The sequence below is a fragment of the Leucopleurus acutus genome, assembly GCF_964270905.1.
Source record: "Leucopleurus acutus genome assembly, chromosome: 6".
In the NCBI taxonomy this organism is placed as follows: domain Eukaryota; kingdom Metazoa; phylum Chordata; class Mammalia; order Artiodactyla; family Delphinidae; genus Leucopleurus; species Leucopleurus acutus.
In genome coordinates, this window is record NC_139149.1 from 115,999,084 (window position 1) to 116,018,579 (window position 19,496).

The 19,496-nt window shown below is 51.7% G+C and overlaps 1 protein-coding gene across 2 annotated transcripts in view; it reads left to right on the top strand.

Annotated features, from left to right (window-relative positions):
• The first annotated feature begins 16,942 nt into the window (after nucleotides 1-16,942).
• Nucleotides 16,943-19,496, top strand: part of UBE2F (ubiquitin conjugating enzyme E2 F (putative)) — a 52,320-nt gene continuing 49,766 nt past the window's right edge. For both annotated transcript variants that reach the window (XM_082840888.1, XM_082840889.1), the window contains exon 1: nucleotides 16,943-17,036. The gene's annotated coding sequence lies outside the window, so the exon portion shown is untranslated. The remainder of the gene's footprint in view (nucleotides 17,037-19,496) is intronic.

A 19,496-nucleotide genomic window follows, 5' to 3' on the forward strand; every position in this document is an offset into this window, starting at 1 on the left:
GCAAAGCCTATCTATTCATAACCATTAAAGTGTATAATAAATAGATAGTATGCACTAGGATAGACAGATAATAACACCCACACATACATATATGCCCCTTTCTAGTATTCATTATACTCAGTTATATTTAGGAACAGGTTGTGTAATTATTAATAAATGCAAGTTTTTATATTTTAAACATCTCTTTTTTTTTTTTGCGGTACGCGGGCCTCTCACTGTTGTGGCCTCTCCCGTTGCAGAGCACAGGCTCCGGACGCGCAGGCTCAGCGGCCATGGCTCACGGGCCCAGCCGCTCCACGGCATGTGGGATCTTCCCAGACCGGGGCACGAACCCGTGTCCCCTGCATCGGCAGGCGGACTCTCAACCACTGTGCCACCAGGGAAGCCCCATCTCTTTTTTTTTAAAAAAAAAAAAAAAAGCTTATCTGTTCAGAGCCGGCTGTAGTAAGAGGGTCAGCCACCATCACTTGTGTTTGACAGAGACTCAAAGACAGGCAGAGGAGCGGAAGAGCTTTCCAGTGGGAGACAGGGAAGGCTCCAGGGTGCCTGATGGGGCCATGGGTGGGGTGGCCCGTGTGATTAGTATTTTTGGCTTTCTCTGGTTCGTCCTAAGCTGGACGTGAGGACAAAAATTAGGGAAGCTGTCAGTTATTAATCCAGTCCTGGCCATTTGGGGCTGATTGTTACAGAAGTACTTGTTTAGCTTCCTGGATTGTTACTAGAAACAACAATCCCATTCCCTGCAAGTCTGACTTACAGCGAGCCGGCTTCCTGCGCTGTATACTGTCGAGAAGGGGTTAGTGACCTGGGCCGCTGCTGCAGGCTGTGGGCCAGAGTTCTATTTTTATACAGGGGCTGGCCATTGTTTGCTTATATTTCAGTCTCTCTTGTTTTCCGGCTACTGCTGGGCTGGGGAGCCGGGGATGGGACCAGCGTAAGTGGACACCCACACGTTCTAACTGTTCTTGCTGAGATTCACCTGCTCCTTTTTTTTTTTTTTTTTTTTTAGATGTTGGGGGTAGGAGTTTATTAATTTATTTATGTATTTTTGCTGTGTTGGGTCTTCGTTTCTGTGCGAGGGCTTTCTCTAGTTGTGGCAAGCGGGGGCCACTCTTCATCGCGGTGCGCGGGCCTCTCACTATCGCGGCTTCTCTTGTTGCGGAGCACAGGCTCCAGACGCACAGGCTCAGTAGTTGTGGCTCACGGGCTTAGTTGCTCCGCGGCATGTGGGATCCTCCCAGACCAGGGCTCGAACCCGTGTCTCCCGCATTGGCAGGCAGACTCTCAACCACTGCGCCACCAGGGAAGCCCTACCTGCTCCTTTTGATGAGTGCTTCCTGACTTGTTGCTGGTCTTTGGTTAATTTCCAGATTCCAGAAAGTGGGCTCTGACTCTTTGGGCCAATTTTTTATTGCTCTTTAGAAGCGGCAGAATTTCAGGGTTCCTTACTCCATTTTTACTCATGTCACTTGCCATATTCATTTTTAAAAGGCACAGAGAGGGCTTCCCCGGTGGCTCAGTGGTTAAGAATCCGCCTGCCACGCAGGGGACACGGGTTCGAGAAGATCCCACATGCCGTGGAGGAACTGAGCCCACGTGCCACAACTACTGAAGCCCGCACGCCTAGAACCCATGCTCCGCAACAAGAGAAGCCACAGCAACGAGAAGCCCACGCACCGCAACATAGAGTAGCCCCTTCTCGCCGCAACTAGAGAAAGCCCGCATGCAGCAATGAAGACTCAACGCAGTCAAAAATAAAATAAATAAACTTAAAAGGCACAGAGAATGGTCATTTTATAAGTGGAGTGTTCTTTGGAGGTTATGTTCACATTAGCTGACTTTTGCTTTCCAACCTGATCTTGTCACGGTGGGTAACGAGGCCCCCTCTCTGATTCCTGTCTAGGCTGCCCAGGTCCTGTTAAGCATGTAAACTGCCTGCCCTCAACCTTTAGTCAAAAGTACGTGCCTACCTTGTCTTTTTATCAACTAGGATAAAAACCTAGCACAAGGTCTGGTGCATGCTATCTAATTAATAAATTGGGTGGCTAGATAAGCCCCCTCTTGGCTGACGTATTATTTCTTGGGACTCAGCACCCACCAGCCCTGTGGCTGGCCACGGGAGCAGATAGACATTGCTGGGCTTCCCACCAGGCAGAGGGAGCCTGATGAGGAGGGAGCGAGTGGTGGAGGGAGGCAGGACCGAGCAAGCCCCCTAGAAGCTTCCATTCCTGAAGGCCTCCTAGTATCCTGAGGCTTGCTGGCTGATCTGCCCCCAGTTTAGAGATGCCAAGTTTGGAAGCAAGTTAGAGTGGGTTTCTGGGTGTTGCTACCAAAGAATCTTGACTAAAGCAAGGTGGATTAACGGAAGGTAGAACCGAAGACCGGACAGTGCGGGCAGCACGCGGATCGTCTGCGTGGCCCAGAGGGTGTTTGTGTGCTATTGTGGGCCTCCATGGACATATGCCCTGACCCCTGAGCCCCCAGAAACTCCCCCCTCCCCTCTCCCCCTGCTAATGTTACAGAGTAACTGAGCAGCACAGACCATGTCTGCAAGGCAGCTGTGCGTTAGGGTGGGGCGGGGCTGGGGGTAGCACTTGGGGGTGGGTGGCCCCACTGCCCCGGGGTCTGGGGTCTGGGGGAGCAGTGGGAATGCTCATGAGCATGTTTAACACGAGTGAGGTGCTCTGCGTGTGCGTATAGGAAAGACCTTCAGGACTGCTGTTAGCTGGGAAGAGGGGCAAAGCGAGGTGCCGCGCTCAGGTAGAGTGTGACCCGGCTGTGTAAGAGATGCTTCTAGAGGTAGCTATGGAAACGAGGCTGTGTGTGCTCTTCTTGCTGCAACAAACGACCCCGAGCCCAGTGGCTTCAAACAGCACACTCTTGCTCTCTTATCATCCTGGAGGTGAGAATGCTGAAATCAGGGGGTCTGCAGTGCTGTGCTCCTTCTGGAGACTTCGGGGGAAATCCGTTTCTTTGCCTGTCTCAGCTCCCAGAGGCTGCCTGTTTCTCTTGGCTTGGGGCCCCCTTCCTTCCTCTTCAAAACTAGCAGCACAGCATCTTCAAATCACTCTCTCTCCGACCTTCCATCCTCACATCTCTCTCCCTCTGACTTTGACCTTCCTGCCCCCTTCTTGTAAGGACGCTTATGATTACATTTAGGGCCCACCCAGATAACCCAGGCTAATCTCCCCATTTTAAACCTGTTACTTAATCATATATGCAAAATCCCTTTGGCCAAGGGAGGTAACATATTCATAGGTTCCAAGGATTAGGATATGGATATCTTGGTGTTAAGTGGTGTGTGTGTGTGTGTGTGTGTGTGTGTGTGTGTGTGTGTGCACGTGCAATATTCTGCCTATCACAATGGCTATAAAAACTTTTGGAGAAGTTTGTTATATAGTGGTGGGGGGCTCTTTAAGAAGACATTCAATTATGACTACGAAATTAGGGATGAAAGTAAATATTATTGGGGCTTCCCTGGTGGCGCAGTGGTTGAGAGTCCGCCTGCCGATGCAGGGAACACGGGTTCGTGCCCCGGTCCGGGAGGATCCCACAGGCCGCGGAGCGGCTGGGCCCGTGAGCCATGGCCGCTGAGCCTGCGCGTCCGGAGCCTGTGCTCCGCAACGGGAGAGGCCCCAACAGCGAGAGGCCCGCGTACCGCAAAAAAAAAAAAAAAGAAAGTAAATATTATTTAGAATGAGAAAGTAAATTGCAAATACCACAAACATGAAAAAACAGGAAAAGATATAACTCACATGTTGTATTTACTTATAATTTTATTTTATATACTATAAAATAAAATTTTATATTATATATTAAGTAAAATAAATGTATTATATTAAATAAATAAATTTTATATTATATATTACATATATATAAATATATGATCATATTTTTGGGGTTTCATAATATTTTTAGTATTTATTTTCTCACTCTAAATGAATATTCACTTTCATCTCTAACACTGAATTCTTTAAGTATACTTTGTATACCAACTTTATATAATTGAGTATAATCTTTCTTAAAGAGGGCTCCAAACTGTACATTGAGCCACAGACCCCCAAAACCTGATCTGCCCTGGAGTACTGTTTTTTGGGCCATGTGGCTTGCAGGATCTTAGTTCCCTGACCAGGGCACCAGGGGTGCCCTGGCAGTGAAAGCACCAAGTCCTAACCACTGGACTGCCAGGGAATTCCCAAGCCCTGGAGTATTTTTATAAAGAAAAATTTAATTGTTTTCTTAAGTCAAAATCAGGATGTGATTCAATTAAAATCCAATACAAATTCAGAAAGAATTAGAAAAACTGATTTTAAAATTCCTATGGAAGAGTAAAGATTTTAGAACTGCTAAGGCATTTCTGGCGGGGTGCGGGGGAAGGATGATGAATTTGTGAAGGGAATTCGTGCTACCTGAGATTAAGATCTACCATTATAAAACTAATAATGAGAAGAGGGTAGTATTGGTAGGAAGATAAATAGCTCAGTGGAACAGAATAGTGAGTCCAGTAACAGGCCCAAACACACTTGGGAACTTGACATATGATTGACATGACATCACGCTTCAGTGGGGAAAGAGCTGACAGCTCGGTGACATACCGTTGGAACAACTGGTCTTCTGTACAGAAAAAAATGCAATTGGATTCCTATTTACCCATAGCCCAACATAAACGCCAGTTGAATTAAAAGATTATACACTCAAATATTAACAACTGTAAAACTATTAGAAAAATATATAGGAGAATGTCTTTTATAACCTCTGGGAAGAGGAGTTCTTAGTGAAAAAGCACAACTCATAAAAGAAAAGACTGGGGACTTCCCTGGCAGTCCAGTGGTTAAGACTCCAAGCTTCCAATGCAGGGAGCCCGGGGTTCGATCCCTGGTCTGGGAACCAAGATCCCACGTGCCCTGAGGTGCAGCCAAAAATTTTTTTTAAAAAATAAAAGATTGATGAATTTGACATCAACATTGAAAACTTCCATATGACAAAAGAAACCATAAACAAAGCACATACACGCCACTGACCAGGAGAAGATTTTGTGTATTCAACGCAGGATTTGTTCCAGAACGTATAAAGAACTCCTACAAATCAATAAGAAAAAGACAACAGAAAAAGTGGGCAAAGGATATGAAGAGGCCATTCCCTGAATGGCCAATAGACACAAGAAAAGATGCAGAAACTCACCATTCAGGGAAATGCAAATTAAAACCACGGTGAGAGACCATTTCATACCCATCACATGGCAAAAATCACCACGTCTGTCACTGCCAGGAAGTTATGGGGAAATGCAAGCTCTTCTATACTGCTTGTTGGCATGTTAAGTTATGACCACCTGGAAGACCAATTTGGCAATTTTAGCAAGGTTAAAAATGTGTGTCCTCCACCAGTGGCAATTTCACTTCTGGAGGCAGGCCTTGGAGAAGCCCTTTCCCTGTGCCCCAGGTTGCTGTACTGGTGTTCACTGCAGCGCTGTTGTAATACCAGGTAAGTGGAAGCAACCTAAACGTCCAGGAAACGGGAGGAACAATTGTGAAATATTCTTATGAAGTAATAACACAAGCATAGATTAAAATGAATACAATGGATCTCTATATGCGGATACGAATAGACTTCAAAAACATACTATTAAGCTTAAAAACCAAGTTGTGGAATAAGTACGTGTGTGTGAATAAATGTATAAACACCTCAGAGTACAATTGCTTGGTTGTACGGTGAGCATTTGCTCACCACCTATTTTCCAAAGCCGATGTGCCAGTTCTCACTCCCATCTGTGGGGCATGAGAGTTGCAGCTGCCCCACGTCCTTGGTATTGCTTGGTATTCCCAGCCTTTTCGTTTTAGGCATTCTCATGGGTGTGAAGGGATGTTACACTGAGGTTTCTATTTGCCTTTCCTGATGACTAGTGAGGAGGCATTTGTCATGTGCTCCTTGCCATTTGAGTAATCTTGTCTGCATGGCGCCTGTCCAAGTCTCTGGCTGGTTTTTCTTTGGGAATTTCTCCCTGTTCTTGTTTATCTGCAGAATCTTTATAGGTTCTGGACTTGAAGCCTTTGTGGAGTACACATATTGCAAATATATTCTTCCCCTCTATGGCTTGTTGTTTTTTTTTTTTTTACTATCCTAATGGTATCATTTGATGAAGAGAAAGTCTCAATTTTAATGTAGTCCGAGGTATTTTTTTTTGTTCTTTATGGTTAGTGCTTTTTGGGTTCTGTTTAAGGAATCTTTGCCTTCTCCGAGTAAAGTATTCTATGAGTTCTTCTAAAGCATTATTACCATTCACATTTAGATCTACAATCCACCTGTGAGGTGGTGAGCAATTGTGGCGGGAGGGCTGGGATCGGGGTCCTAAAGTCCATCCTGGGAGGGGTAGCCGCCCTCCCCCGTGCAGGGAAGCTCTTCCCAAAGGTGTATAAAGCGTCTCCCCTCACGGATTTTCCTCTGCTCTGCTTTTCCACGGCTCTTCTAGATGCCCCCTGGAGGCTGGTCCTGCCCCGCAGCCAGCTCCTGCAGCTTCCTCCGAGGCCAGGACAGCTGGCGCGGGAACGCAGTTCGCAGCCCTGGGCTGGGCTGTCGGCCCTGCGGGCCCCGCCCTGCCCGCGACCGTCTCAGGCCCACCCTTGGAGCCACGCTCGGCGGCCCACCGCCCGAGTGCGGTTCCCACCCAGCCCCAGGCGGCCCGGGCTAAGGGATCTGGCAAAACTGCGGCGCTGGGCCACCTCCTGCGTGGACCCGGGGAGAAGCCACTGCGCTCACCATCCGGAGGGCGCCCGAGAAGGGGGCCCCCGAGGGGTGGTGTCAGCGGCCGGGCGGTGCCCCCAGCCGCGACCCGAGCGACCGCACGCTCTGGACCCCCGCACCCCCTGTAACCCCGCGTCCCGTGTCCCCTAGTCCAGGGTAACCGCATGCTCCAGGTCCGCGCGCCCATGGTCCGGGGGAGCATGGCATCTGCGGGGTGGTCACCCGGCCTTCCGGGTCGCACTGAGCCAGAGGCTCCCGAGGGGCTGGACCCCAGCAGCCCGGCCGAGTCTAAGGCCTGAGCCTAGAAGTCATCCAGAGCGGCCGCGAGTGCCCCGCTGGTGTAGACGCGGTGGCCCAGGATGCCCGAGGTACCTCCGTGTTCCCCACGGGCTACCCTGGGAGGCAGGCAGGCACCTCGCCCACTATCGCCCTGGTGGAAGGACACCCCTCGTGGCCTGGCCCTGGCGGCGCCTCCACGTGGCCTCAGAGAGGCAACCGGGTTCGGTGGAGCTGGGGGTGGGCAGCTTCCCCTCCTCCCCCCCCCCCCCCCCGCAGAGGTGGAGAAGCTGCGGGCCTAGCCCTGCCCAGCGGCCTGCCTCCCCTCCCTCCCTCCCCTCCCCTCCCCTCCCTCTCCCCCTCCCCTCCCCTCCCTCTCCCCCTCCCCTCCCCTTCCCTCCATCTCCCCTCCCCTCCCCCTCCCTCCCCTCCCCTCCCCTTCCCCCTCCCCCTCCCCTCCCCCTCCCTCCCCCTCCCCTCCCCTCCCTCTCCCCCTCCCCTCCCTCCCCCTCCCCTCCCCTCCCTCTCCCCACCCCTCCCCCTCCCCCTCCCCCTCTCCCTCCCCCTCCCCCTCCCCCTCTCCCTCCCCCTCCCCCTCCCCTCCCCTCCCCCTCCCCTCCCCTCCCCCGCCCCTCCCCTCCCCTCCCCTCCCTCCCCTCCCTCCCCCTCCCCTCCCCTCCCTCTCCCCACCCCTCCCCCTCCCCCTCCCCCTCTCCCTCCCCCTCCCCCTCCCCTCCCCTCCCCCTCCCCTCCCCTCCCCTCCCCTCCCTCTCCCCTCCCCTCCCTCTCCCCTCCCCTCCCCCTTCCCTCCATCTCCCCTCCCCTCCCCCTCCCCCTTCCCTCCATCTCCCCTCCCCTCCCCCTCCTCCCCTTCCCTCCCCTCCCCCTCCCTCTCCCCTCCCCTCCTCCCTCCCCCTCCCCTCCCCCTCCCCCTCCCCTCCCCCTCCCCCTCCCCTCCCCCTCCCCCTCCCCTCCCCCTCCTCCTCCTTTTCCCCCTCCTCCAAGAGATGCCAAGTGACAGGAGATGGGGAGAGGCTATCTCACTCGGGACTGCCTGGTCTCAGACCCTTACCTTCCCAGACCACTTACAGAGGTCTCTGAGATGCTCTCTGAGCCCCAGGGCTGTTCTGCCCCCAGCTCCCCACGTCATGCGGGCCCAGGGGCCTCCAATCGGGCAGTGCCCCCACCATCCACGGCTGGGCTGCCTATGTGACTTTGGAACCTGGAAGGTGAGCAGCTCCCACCCCTCTCAGCACTTGATGGGCAATGTTTTGAACAAGGTCCTAGAGTCTCCCTCCCTCCCCACCGCATACAAATCCCAACAGCACAGGGTTCTAAGAAGTGAAAAGCCAGGTTTCCACCTCCACCCCATCCCATAGCCCAGAGCAACTGTCAGCAGTCGGTGTATAAGTGTTACAGGTGGAATTGTGTCCCCTCCAAATTTATGTTGGAGCCCTAACCCCTGGACCCTCACAATGTTACCTTATTTAGAGATTGGGCCTTTACAGATTTAATTAAAATAAAATGAGGTCATTGGGGTGGGGCCCAATCCAATATGACTGGTGTCCTTGTAAGAAGGGGACATTTGTGCACAGGCACGCACAGAGGGAAGATGATGTGAGGACAAAGGGAGAAGACACAAGCCAAGGAGAGAGCCCTGAACAGATCCCCTCTCGCGACATCGCCGACACCTTAGTCTTGGGCTTCCAGGCTCCGGAGCTGAGAGACAATGAATTTCTTTTGTTTAAGCCACTCCACTTATAGTACTCTGTTTCATCAGCTCTAGCAAACTAATGCAATATGCTTCTAAATATTTTCTAATAGTTTGTAAACTTATCTCTAAACAGACTATTTTTACACAACGTCATTATACTATTCATGCAATTATGCCACTAATTTTTCCATTTTATGATAGACGGTGGACACATTTCCATGCCAGGAGGTGCCCGTCTGCTGCTTCTGTGAGTAGCTACCTAACCTCACTCCCTGAAGCGCCTGATTTCCTCAAGAACCTGTGGGTAGAGTCTTAGGTGGCTTCCAGGCTGACGCTGCTGAGAACAGTACAGCAGTGATGGGGTGATAGTAACCTGTTCTCTACCTGACATCCCATGTGGGCTCTGACCGGGCTCAGGTCCCACTCTTCCCTGCTAGCTGGTTCTCAGTGGTTCCTTCATGTGATGTGGGCTTCTCCATGCAGACGATGTCTTCAAACTCCTCCCTGATCCAGACACGTACATTCTGAGAGATGTAAAGTTTGTAATTTTCTTACCCAGGTCATGCCTCTTTGCCATCAAGCTTATTTAAATGTTACGTCTTTCTTTCCCCTCCCCTGCATTGTGAAAAGGGTTTCTTGATAACTTCTAATTGGCTGATGTTGGTACATAAAATTTACCTATTGATTTTTTTTTAATTCGAGTCACTTTGTTCAGTTTTAGTTTTTTACTTTTCAGTTGCCTCTTGGATATTCTAGGGAGCCAATCACATTGTCTCATTATGTAACGGTCACCTTGCCTAGTCCTTTCTATTAACGATCTTCTGTTTCTGGCACGTGCCTTATAGCAGTAGCCAGATTAGGTAATAATGATGGTGAGGATGGATATCTGAGTCTTTCTTCATCCTATTGACTGTGCCCTCTCCATCATCTCTCTTCATTGTAACCTGCCCCAGTGCTCCCTGGGTCTTTCTCCTGGCCTCTCAGATGGACGTAGTGTCCCCTTTTTCCTGCAGCATGTGTTTGGGGACTGCCGTGAGGCAGACTGTATTTTCTTGTAGAAAACGTGCGTTTAGAATTTCGTTGGACTTGAATGTACTGTGCATATAGCACGTGGAGGGGCATTTCTACTGCCACGTGGAGAGTCACCATTTATTTCAAAACAATTTTATCTGTCTTCTTGAAATTTAGAAAGGCTTTGGAAGCCTGGTTTGGATTGCCTGGTTTTTTGTTTTTTTTTTTTTTTTTTTTGCGGTACGCGGGCCTCTCACTGTTGTGGCCTCTCCCGTTGCAGAGCACAGGCTCCGGACGCGCAGGCTCAGAGGCCATGGCTCACGGGCCCAGCCGTTCCGCGGCATGTGGGATCTTCCCGGACCGGGGCACAAACCCGTGTCCCCTGCATCGGCAGGCAGACTCTCAACCACTGCGCCACCAGGGAAGCCCGGATTGCCTGTTTTTTAAACAGTGTGTTCAAGGCAGCCGTATGCTGCCCCATATTTATTTCTCTAGTGAGTCGCAGCATTAAAATCACTTATTTGACGCAAGACCTGTGCTCCAAGGTAAGGGTCAGTCATGTTAAAAGAGACCTTTGTATTGTTATGAAGACAAAATAAAAGTTTGAAGAAAAATGAGGAAAATTCACTCAAAATGCTACCATTCTGACACAAAAATTATATTCATTTTTGTTAATTTACTTCTAGTCTCTGCCCATATATTTGTTTTCCAGAATTGCAGTCATTGAATTTATACAAGTTGAATGTTGATTGTTTCATTTAATTTAATAAGTATGTTCATGCTTCTACATAATCTGCATAACAATCAAGTTTACTCACTGTGTAATATTCTTGTAAGTAAATGAATGGTACTTTAGTTAACCTTCCCCTAATACTGAGCTTGAGGTTGCTTCCAAGTTCTGTAACAATGGACATTCTTGTGCCAGGGCTTTGTCTGCTTTTGGTTTACTCCGTTAGGCCAATCCCTACAATAGAATTACTGGGTCAAAAGATCTGAAGGCTTTTAGGACTTTTATTGCCCTCTTAAAGGTTTGTGCTGGGTCACCTGATACCAGCAGAGCAAGCAGTAGCCCAGGTCCACTCTGAACGGCGGCTCCTCCTCTTCACAAACGAGAGCCACAGCATGGCCATCACCAGAGTTCTGGAGTCAGACGTCAGTCATGAGGGTTTAGAAAGGAGTTACTGGGATGTTGGTTCTTCACCCCAGTCTCCAGTGAGATGGAGCTGTGGCTGCAGGGGGAGGGACTCTCCCTGGAGGTGGGACTGCCTTGATGTGCCAGGTGACTGTCTTGGGTGACCCCAGTGTGGTCCCAGGGGTTGCAGCCCAAGATGCAGCCCAATGGATGTCATCTTGGGCTGTTACAGATGCTCAGAACACAGGATGGTTGCTCCTGATCCTGTTCCTACCTTCTTCCCTCGGGTGTTTACATAAACTCTCATGGATATACATTTTCAACCACAGGGTTCTTTTTTTTTTTAAGGGAAAACAGGTTTTGTGGCATTCTTCCCATATCACTCACCGAAACAGACAATGCCAGATACTTAGAACAACAAAAACTATAGGTATTATACAAAATATAAAACCCAGGCAGCAGCACCTCACTGCAAGAGTGGTCTGAGCATCCTGAATCCCTATGAATGTGTCATGATGAGCCCTGGGCTGATGGTACCTGCCCAGTCCTCCAGGGAGTCTCCTTAATACCCAGATCCCAGGCTGCCCTTGAAGCCACCAACCACCATTCTTGGCACGATTCCTGGAGATACTGTGCATGAGCTTCCTATGGGAACCATAACCAACAGTGGTTTAAAACACGTATTTATTCTCTAGCGGTCCTGAAACTCAGAAATCCAAAATCAGGGTGTCTACAGGTCCCTGTTCCTTCCAGAGGATTCAGGGGAGACATGTTCTTGCCTTTCTCAGCTTCTAGAGGCCACTTGTACTCCTTGGCTCAGGCCTCTTCCTCCAATCACCCCCACCTCTGCTTCCACTGTCACATCCTCTACTAGTGACTCTGATGTCCTGACTCTCTCCTGTAAGGACCTTGTGATTATGATGGGCCCACCTGGATAATCCCCATTTTAGTCCATTTAGGCTACTATAACAAAATACCACAAACTGGGTGGTTATAAACAACAGAAATTTACTTCTCATGGTTCTGGAGGCTGGAAGTCCAAGATCAAGGTGTCGGCAGGTTTGGTAACAGGGGAGGTTCCACTTTCTGATTCACAGATGGCCACCTTCTCTCTGTGTCCCCACATGGCAGGAGGGACAAGGGAACTCTCTGACTTTTTTTTAATCAAGTCACTAATCCCATTCATGAGGGCTCCACCCTCATGGCCTAATCACCTCGCAAAGTCCTCACCTCCTAATATCATCACCTTGGGGGCTAGGATTTCAACATATGAACTTGAGGGGGACATAAACATTCCATGTGTAGCACTCCCCATCTCAAAATCCTTAACTTAATCATAATTGCAAAGTCCATTTTACCATGTAAAGTAACATCTTCACAGGTTCTAGTAATTAGTTCAAGGACACCTTCAGCGGGCTATTATTCAGCTTAGCATGTATGGTCACACACACACACACACACACACACACACACACACCTACTATTCATGTCCCCTACCAGAACTAAACTATAAAAACTTTTCATCAGTAGCATAAAAATACCTGAAAACATGAACAGACTTCAGTCAGTGACTAATACAAAAGAATATGCAACGCAAAACAGGAGAGAGTGTGACAAAGGCAGATGGTTTTAGTATATTTTCCTGGGAAAGTAAACGCAAAATCCGCAGAGGAAGGCAGCTTCTCTCTTGTGTACTGTTCGCAGGGCTTTTCCACGCGGGGGCCTGATCTGACGGGGTGGCCTGAAGGGGAAGAATCACAGAAGCGCAGTCTGCAGGAAGGGGCAGCAGGGACCACGGGGAGCTGATTGTACGATGTCTCCATTCCAGTTACAATGCACAGCCCTTGTTAAAATGTGCCCAGTGTGGCTTTAGGGTGAGTGAGAAAATCTCAGTCCTGTAATATTTAAAACACTGCTTTGATTCAGTCCCTTTTCAGGAAAGCTGTCACCGCCCATTTATTATTTTTTAAAGGAATAAAAGGAAACATGATGCTTTCCCTGGAGGCCAGTTATGGAGCAGTCAGAAGTTAATTATACTAGATGTGTGGTTAGAGTCATACTACTTCGAATCCAATTGTCTGCTGCCTGGATGGTAGCTGCTTCCACCATCATCATCGTCATCACCATCACTCAAGCCCCGATCTGGCCCAACTATAAGGGGCTTGCCCCTCCCTCATGTTACAAAGGATCCCAGAACTGGTTGAACAAGGATGCTGATGCGTCTTGGTTGACAAGCTCTCCCGGTACCCCACAACCACTGCCAGCCACTGTTTGTCTGGTGTCGTCTTTGCTTCATCCTCTCCTCTCCAAATTAGACCCAGGGCACTGCCTTTCACCATAAAAGGCCCAATGAAGCTTTTCCTAACAATAACGTACCATCTCTACTTTTAGCAACAGAAAGCACCAGGAGGACCTTGGGTTTTGTACATTTGTCTTCAGCCTCCCCAGCTGGACTCTAAGGCATAGCTGTCCTCCCTCCCTCCTTCCCCAACAGTCTCTAAACTCAAGTGGGACTGCGGAGTCGCTGATCTGCTCTGTGCAGAGCAAACCTTGAGTCCCAGTTGTATCCCTCATTCTATCATGATTTACCAGTACTAGTTCTCCAAGGAGCTCGTGGTTTTGGAGGGCAGGGTCTGTGCTGTATACATTCTGTCCCCTCCCAGCACTCAGCACTTGGTAGATGCTCATGATACAGTTCTTGACTTACTGACATATATTTCAGAAGAACCTGTAGGGACACGGGCCTGTGTGTCTCCAGGCTGCCCTGGGCCTTACTCAGGAGAATAGGGCCTGGTTGGAGGGTAGGATGCACGCCGTGGAATAACCTGGAACAACACAGAACAGGTTGGAGCAGGTACCAGCTGAGGGTTGAGCTGGACCCTTCCATCCACGTCTACTCCACACCTAGTGTTGCCAGTGCAGTTTCCCAGTCCACGCAAGGGGCTGTGTTTGGAACATCGCTGAGGTCTTGCCCTGGCAAAGGCTTCGAGTCCATAGGATGATGTGGGGCAGAGCAGTCTTCCACTGAAACACGGAGCCAGGAACGTCTACTCCGATCGGGTGCCACTGGTGTGGGAGAGCTCTGCTCCGTCCAAGCCTGTGCAGGAGGGAAGAGTGGAGGGAATGACTAAGGAAGGCTCGCCCCTTAGGGCTTCCCTAGGCTTTTCCTGCCTAGGAAGCCCTGCCCTCACCCAGCAGGCACCCAGGCCCTCGCACCAGACGATGTTAACCAGCTGGCAGGCTGCCCCAGGCTGAAGAGTGCCCAGAGCCCTGGCTTGGTGGTAGCATGTCACCCAGGTCAGTCCCAGACCAGGCCGGGGCAGCTTCTGGGACAGCCTGTGAAGCTGTGTCCAGAGACAGGAGTGGCTGAAAAGTTAGGGGACATCTCCCCTTCCCTGTTCCAGCCAGAAGCCCTGGGCTGCGCTTCTCAGGGTAGGGGTGAAGGAGGTGGGAAGGACACCTACTGAGTTGTGTCCACCGGCTCGTCCCCTGGCACCAGTACTATCCTGGGAGGCGTATTGCCGAGTCCAAGCTCATGCTCTCACTGCACGACAGGCCAATAAATCAAGAGACAAGCTGTTGGGGAAAGGAATAGTGACTTTATTCAGAAAGCCAGCAAACTGAGAAGGTGATGGACCAGTGTCCCAAAGAATCATCTCACCCAAGCTAGAATTCAGGCTGCTTTTATACTCAAAGGGGAGGGGGTAAGGTCCTGGTTCTGGTCAGCCTCCCAAAGGGATGTGCTAATTTCTTCCTTCCTGCAGCCATTCACAGGTGGGCCTGGTCAGGATGTTTCCTGTGAGCTAAACATAGGCCTTGTAGCTTAATGCTCGTTACCTGGGAGGCAGGGTTCCCAGCGATGGACCATTATGTATAATTTAAGCTTCTAGGCAACATCCCTTTCGTGATTAACTTGTAATAAAATACAAAGGTTCTTCCCTATTAGAGGCTCACAATTGGTCCTCTACCCCTTCCTCTTATATGTTCGGGTGCACACACACACACACACACACACACACACACACACACACACACACACGGTGGGCACATGATCTGAGCCCAGCCATCCTCTCCCGGAAAATGTGAAATTGGGAGGGAAGGGACAGCCCCCTCTGTGGCCTGGATTGTAAAGATGTATGAGGCCAGGCCCCAGCTCCACTGAGGCATCTGGGAGGACAAGGCCACCCCCAGAGGCCAGGACTCAGATGGAGCCACCGAGAGCTGGAGGCCGGGCTCCCAGTTGTCTCCTTATATCCTATGAGCATATCTTGTCTTCTAAATGTTTTGTGCTTAAGCTAGTGGAAGTTCGGTTCTGAAGGAGCCGCAGATGAACACAAATTGCTTCTCCAGGAAGCAGGAGGGCCAGCTTTGCCCCTCTCCTGCCACCTATTGGACATGGCGCATTGGTGGAGGGCAAATCCCAGCTCTGCCTTATCAGGCAGACTACTTAACGTCTGTGCCTCGGTGTCCTCATCTGTAAAATGGGGATAATAAAACACCTGTTTCATGAGGTTGTTGTGAGGATTACATGAGTCAATAACCTAGTAAACCCTAAATAAGGCTCAGGTGAAGGCATAAGGCAGCCTCATGAAATGAAGCTTCATTTATCCAGTGGTGAGATTTGGGCCACCGCGGGCCCATGTGCGCTCAGGCTGTCCTACAGACAGTGTTCCTTAGCAAGATGAATACTCAAGCCAATGCACTGTACCTTAATATGCTGCCTTGCTTCAGGCCTTATCTTCTCTCGCCAGGACTGCTGCTACAAGCTCATGCAATACTTATCCGGCAGATGTGTTTTGACCACCTGTCGCCAGGATCGGGAGGAGTGTTATGGGAAACACAGAAGAGGAGGACCTGAGGAGCTGAGCTCGGGGGAAACAGGCATTGACGGCGTCTTGAGCACCAGGAGTGCGGAAGCACTGGGCTTCAGCAAAGTCACAGAGGGGCACCTGCCTCTCCCAGACCTTGGGCCCTCTCTGAGCAAGTGGTGTCTAAGCTTAGGAAAATTTAGGAGTTAGCCAGGTGAAGAAGGAGGAAACTGTTCCCAGACAGAAGGAATACGGTGAATTTTGTCCGTGACTGGTCTTCCTCACTCGGGTCTCCTCTCTGCCTGGCGCCCCTCCCGCCAGCTCTCTCAGAGCCAGAAGCGTCTTTCAGAAAGGAAACTTGATATTGTCACTCCACCGTTTAAAACCTATCAGTGGGGCTTCTGGAAATAAAATTCTAACTCCTTGGCTCTTTTGTCCCTGTCCACGAGGTGAACGTCCTCTCTCAGATGGCTCACTCCTCCAGGAGCCCTACCTGACCCTGCCAGAGCGCCTATTACCAACCACACCAGGACGCGAATGGACGTGAGAATAATTTGTATTCAACGAGCTAGAAATTAGAACAATTGGAAACAGATTTTTTAAAGTAAGTACTTTGCAAAAGTGTTAGAGCTAAAACAAGGCATGAAAACCGTAAGACAACAGGAAAGCGTCCACCCATTCCACTGCAGTCTCCCGGAGCACCCGGGGGGGTTGGTGGCTGCACGGCTCACCGCCCGGCCCCGCTCACTCCCGACACTGCGGGCTGTGGGGCGGCCGCTCCTCTGCATCCTGAGCACTGTGATGGGCACACAGCGGGCGCCCCATCCACCGAGGCAGTCAGTACCGGCCTAGCAGCCCCTGCAGGCCACGCTGCGCGGGGATCCTCTCAGCCGCAGGCCCAGACTTAGCACACGGCCAAACGAATGGAGGCAGGAACACCGCGCAGAGAACCCGGCCCTTCGGCGCGCAGGCTCGGAAACTGACTGGGCGACCTCGCCCCCGGTCGCCGCTGACCAATCAGCGCGGGCCGCTAGATCCGTGCCCGCCCCAGGCCGTGCCCTCAGCCAATGAGAGAGGCCCGAGAGGCCGGCCGCCGAGCCCAGCCCCGGCCGGTGCACTCTGCTGTTCGCCTGTCAGGCTCCAAATAAAGTTCTTCGGGGCTTTGAATTTTTTTTTTAAAGCGCCCTCTGCAGTCTCGGCCGCCGCGGGCAAGAGCTGCCGAGTCCCCGCCCCGCCACTTCCGGTCTCGCCGCCCGGAGCCGGTGCGGCTGTGAGGGGCTGCGTTTCGCCGCCGCCGCCGGCCGGCCGGGCATGGTGTTGGGCGCCGGGCCCGCCTCGCCTGTCTCGGGGTGCCCAGGTGAGGAGCGCGCGGCCGTGCGGTGGGCGAGGGGCTGCCACGGGCTGGAGGGTGGCTCGGCTCCCGCGGCGCCGCTGCACCCGGCGGGCGGGCCGGAGGGCGGGCGGCGCCGGGGCCGCCACAGGCCGTGCGGGTCCTCACGGCCAGGCGTCGGGGGCTGGAGGGCGGGCGGACGCTGCGGGGCGTGGGCCGGGGGGCGCGGGGCTGGGTCCGGGGCGCTGGCCGCGGCCGGGCTCCAGGGGCAGTGCGCCCCGAGCCCGGACCTGTGCCGGGCGCACACACGGCCTCGCTCGCGCCCGCCGTCGCGGGGGAGCTGCTAGCCGCATTGTCCGGGAGGAAACGCAGCGCCGAGTGGGCCCAAGGTCACCGGCCCGACGTGGCCGGAGGCAACGGGACTCGGACTTAGGCAGCCGGACTCCTGATCATCTGGGAATCGGGTTAGGCCAGGGGGACGCTGAGGGTGAGGGGGAGCCCGGCTGCTGCCTCGCCAACTTGCCTGCGGCTTCCCCACAACCGGGGGCGACCACGGCTGGTTTGGAGGGTCTTCCCGGGCCAGAGGAGCGGGGAGGACATCTTGGACCGATCCGTACGGCCAAGTTTGGTGTGTAATCTTGGGTGTGGCCCCACCCTCCCTGGGTCTCAGTTCCCTCATCCGTCCCACGAGGGGATCGGGTCCGCCCTTCTGCCTTCCCTCCAGCGCCGGAGTGGGGTCAGGATGGACTGGAGTGGCCGGAGAAGGCTTCTTGGAGGAGAGGTAGGAATCTGGGTGGTCATCTGTTATCCTAAAGAAGCAGCAGGTTTAGGTGGTGAAGGGAGGGAGGGCATTCCAGACCTGGATGTCAGGGTGAGCAGAAGCTTCCAGAAACGAGCGGGGTGTTGTTGAGGAACAGGGAGGAGGCCCACCTACCTTGTGCAGAGGATTCATGGCTGAGTAAGGGGATGAAGGTAGGGGAAGGGCACGGGTGGGGGAGATGTTCAGAGACAGAAATCATCACCAGGCTAGGTGGTGCAGGGCTGGACGTACCTGCTGCTCAGGTAGTAGGCAGGGCAGTGCAGGAGGAGGCAGGTTTACTGCTCAGGTAAAAGGGTTTGGCTCCAAAGGTCATCAGTCAGCCAGCCATGGAGCCAGGTGGGAGGTTCCTTGGGCCCTGGCATTCTGAAGGAGAAGGGTGGGGTGTGGGCTTTTTTGTGTCCTGATCTGGGCCTCTTTGGCTGGAGAAGTTGGTTGTCCCCTAGTGACCTGCAGTTCCATCTTTTACACTTAGATTGGGACTTGTCTAGGGCAGGAAGAATCGTAAATGAGGAGGTCCTCACCCCGTGAGCTGACTGGCCCCTGCACGGGTGACAGGGCCTGATTTTGCCACTATAAGCAGGAACACTGAGTCAGTACTGCTCGACGATGAGCCTAGTAAATACGGTACATCAGAATCTTCTCTGAACAGTCTGCAAGCAAGTCCCACCCAGAGGAAGAACTTAAATGGGCCAATTACAACTTGTGGAATTTAGAGACTGAGGGTGCTGTTACCGAAAATGCTGCCCTAGTCAAAGTGTAATTTGCAGTAAAGGGGAAGTTTAGTTTTAAATCAGGTCTTCAAGGGGCGAAGCATACTGAAGAAAGACGAGAGAATTCTGCAGCAAACTGCAGGTGTTCAGCTAACCTGACAGCTTGAATGATTATTTTCCTTCAGATCTCTTTGTACAGAGTTAAATTAGCAGCTATGTAGCAACCCCCGATTAGGCCTTTGCTTTATCCCTAAAGTGGTGTGTGAAAATGATACAGATGATGGAGAAATAGATGGTCATTATATACTTAGATTTCGTAGAATGTTAGGAAACTAAGTTTTGTCTTCTACAGGAAACAGACGCCAGTGTTTTCTTTGATATCTTGCATAGTCAGTGTCCTGTGTATTTTATTAAGGGCCACAAACGTGTTGACGATTGAAAACCAGGAATCTGACTCTAAGTGGAATTGAGTATGGGGCATACTCTGCCCACAGAGAAGAATTCGGTGTGGGGTAGGAGTATAAGAGAATTAAGCAGAGTCCTCAGACTGCAGCCACACAAAAGAGTGTCTTGGTGTGAGCCTTTCTTTGTATGAGTGGGTCTTGCCAGGACCCTCTGAGCAGCTCCTTCAGTGTGAGTCTGCAGGGAGCTGGGTGCGGACCAATCATGTGCCCTAGGACTCCCCTTTCTGTTGGGCTCTTTATTATGGCTTTCCTAGGGTGCTGCCTACAGAACTCTCTTTACACACGCTGTGCTTTTATTGCTTGACGTGTTTTTATTACCAAGGTCAGCTAGAGGATAGAAACCAAGGGGACTTCGTGATAGACGCATATCTTGGCCCACCATCAGGCGACCCTGTCGATGTGGTGAGAGTGATGTGTTCAGGTGTGGGTGCTTTGGGATCCAGATCTGCTTGAGGGATTCCTGGCAGGATCGTTCGGGGGCCGCTGAGCAGGG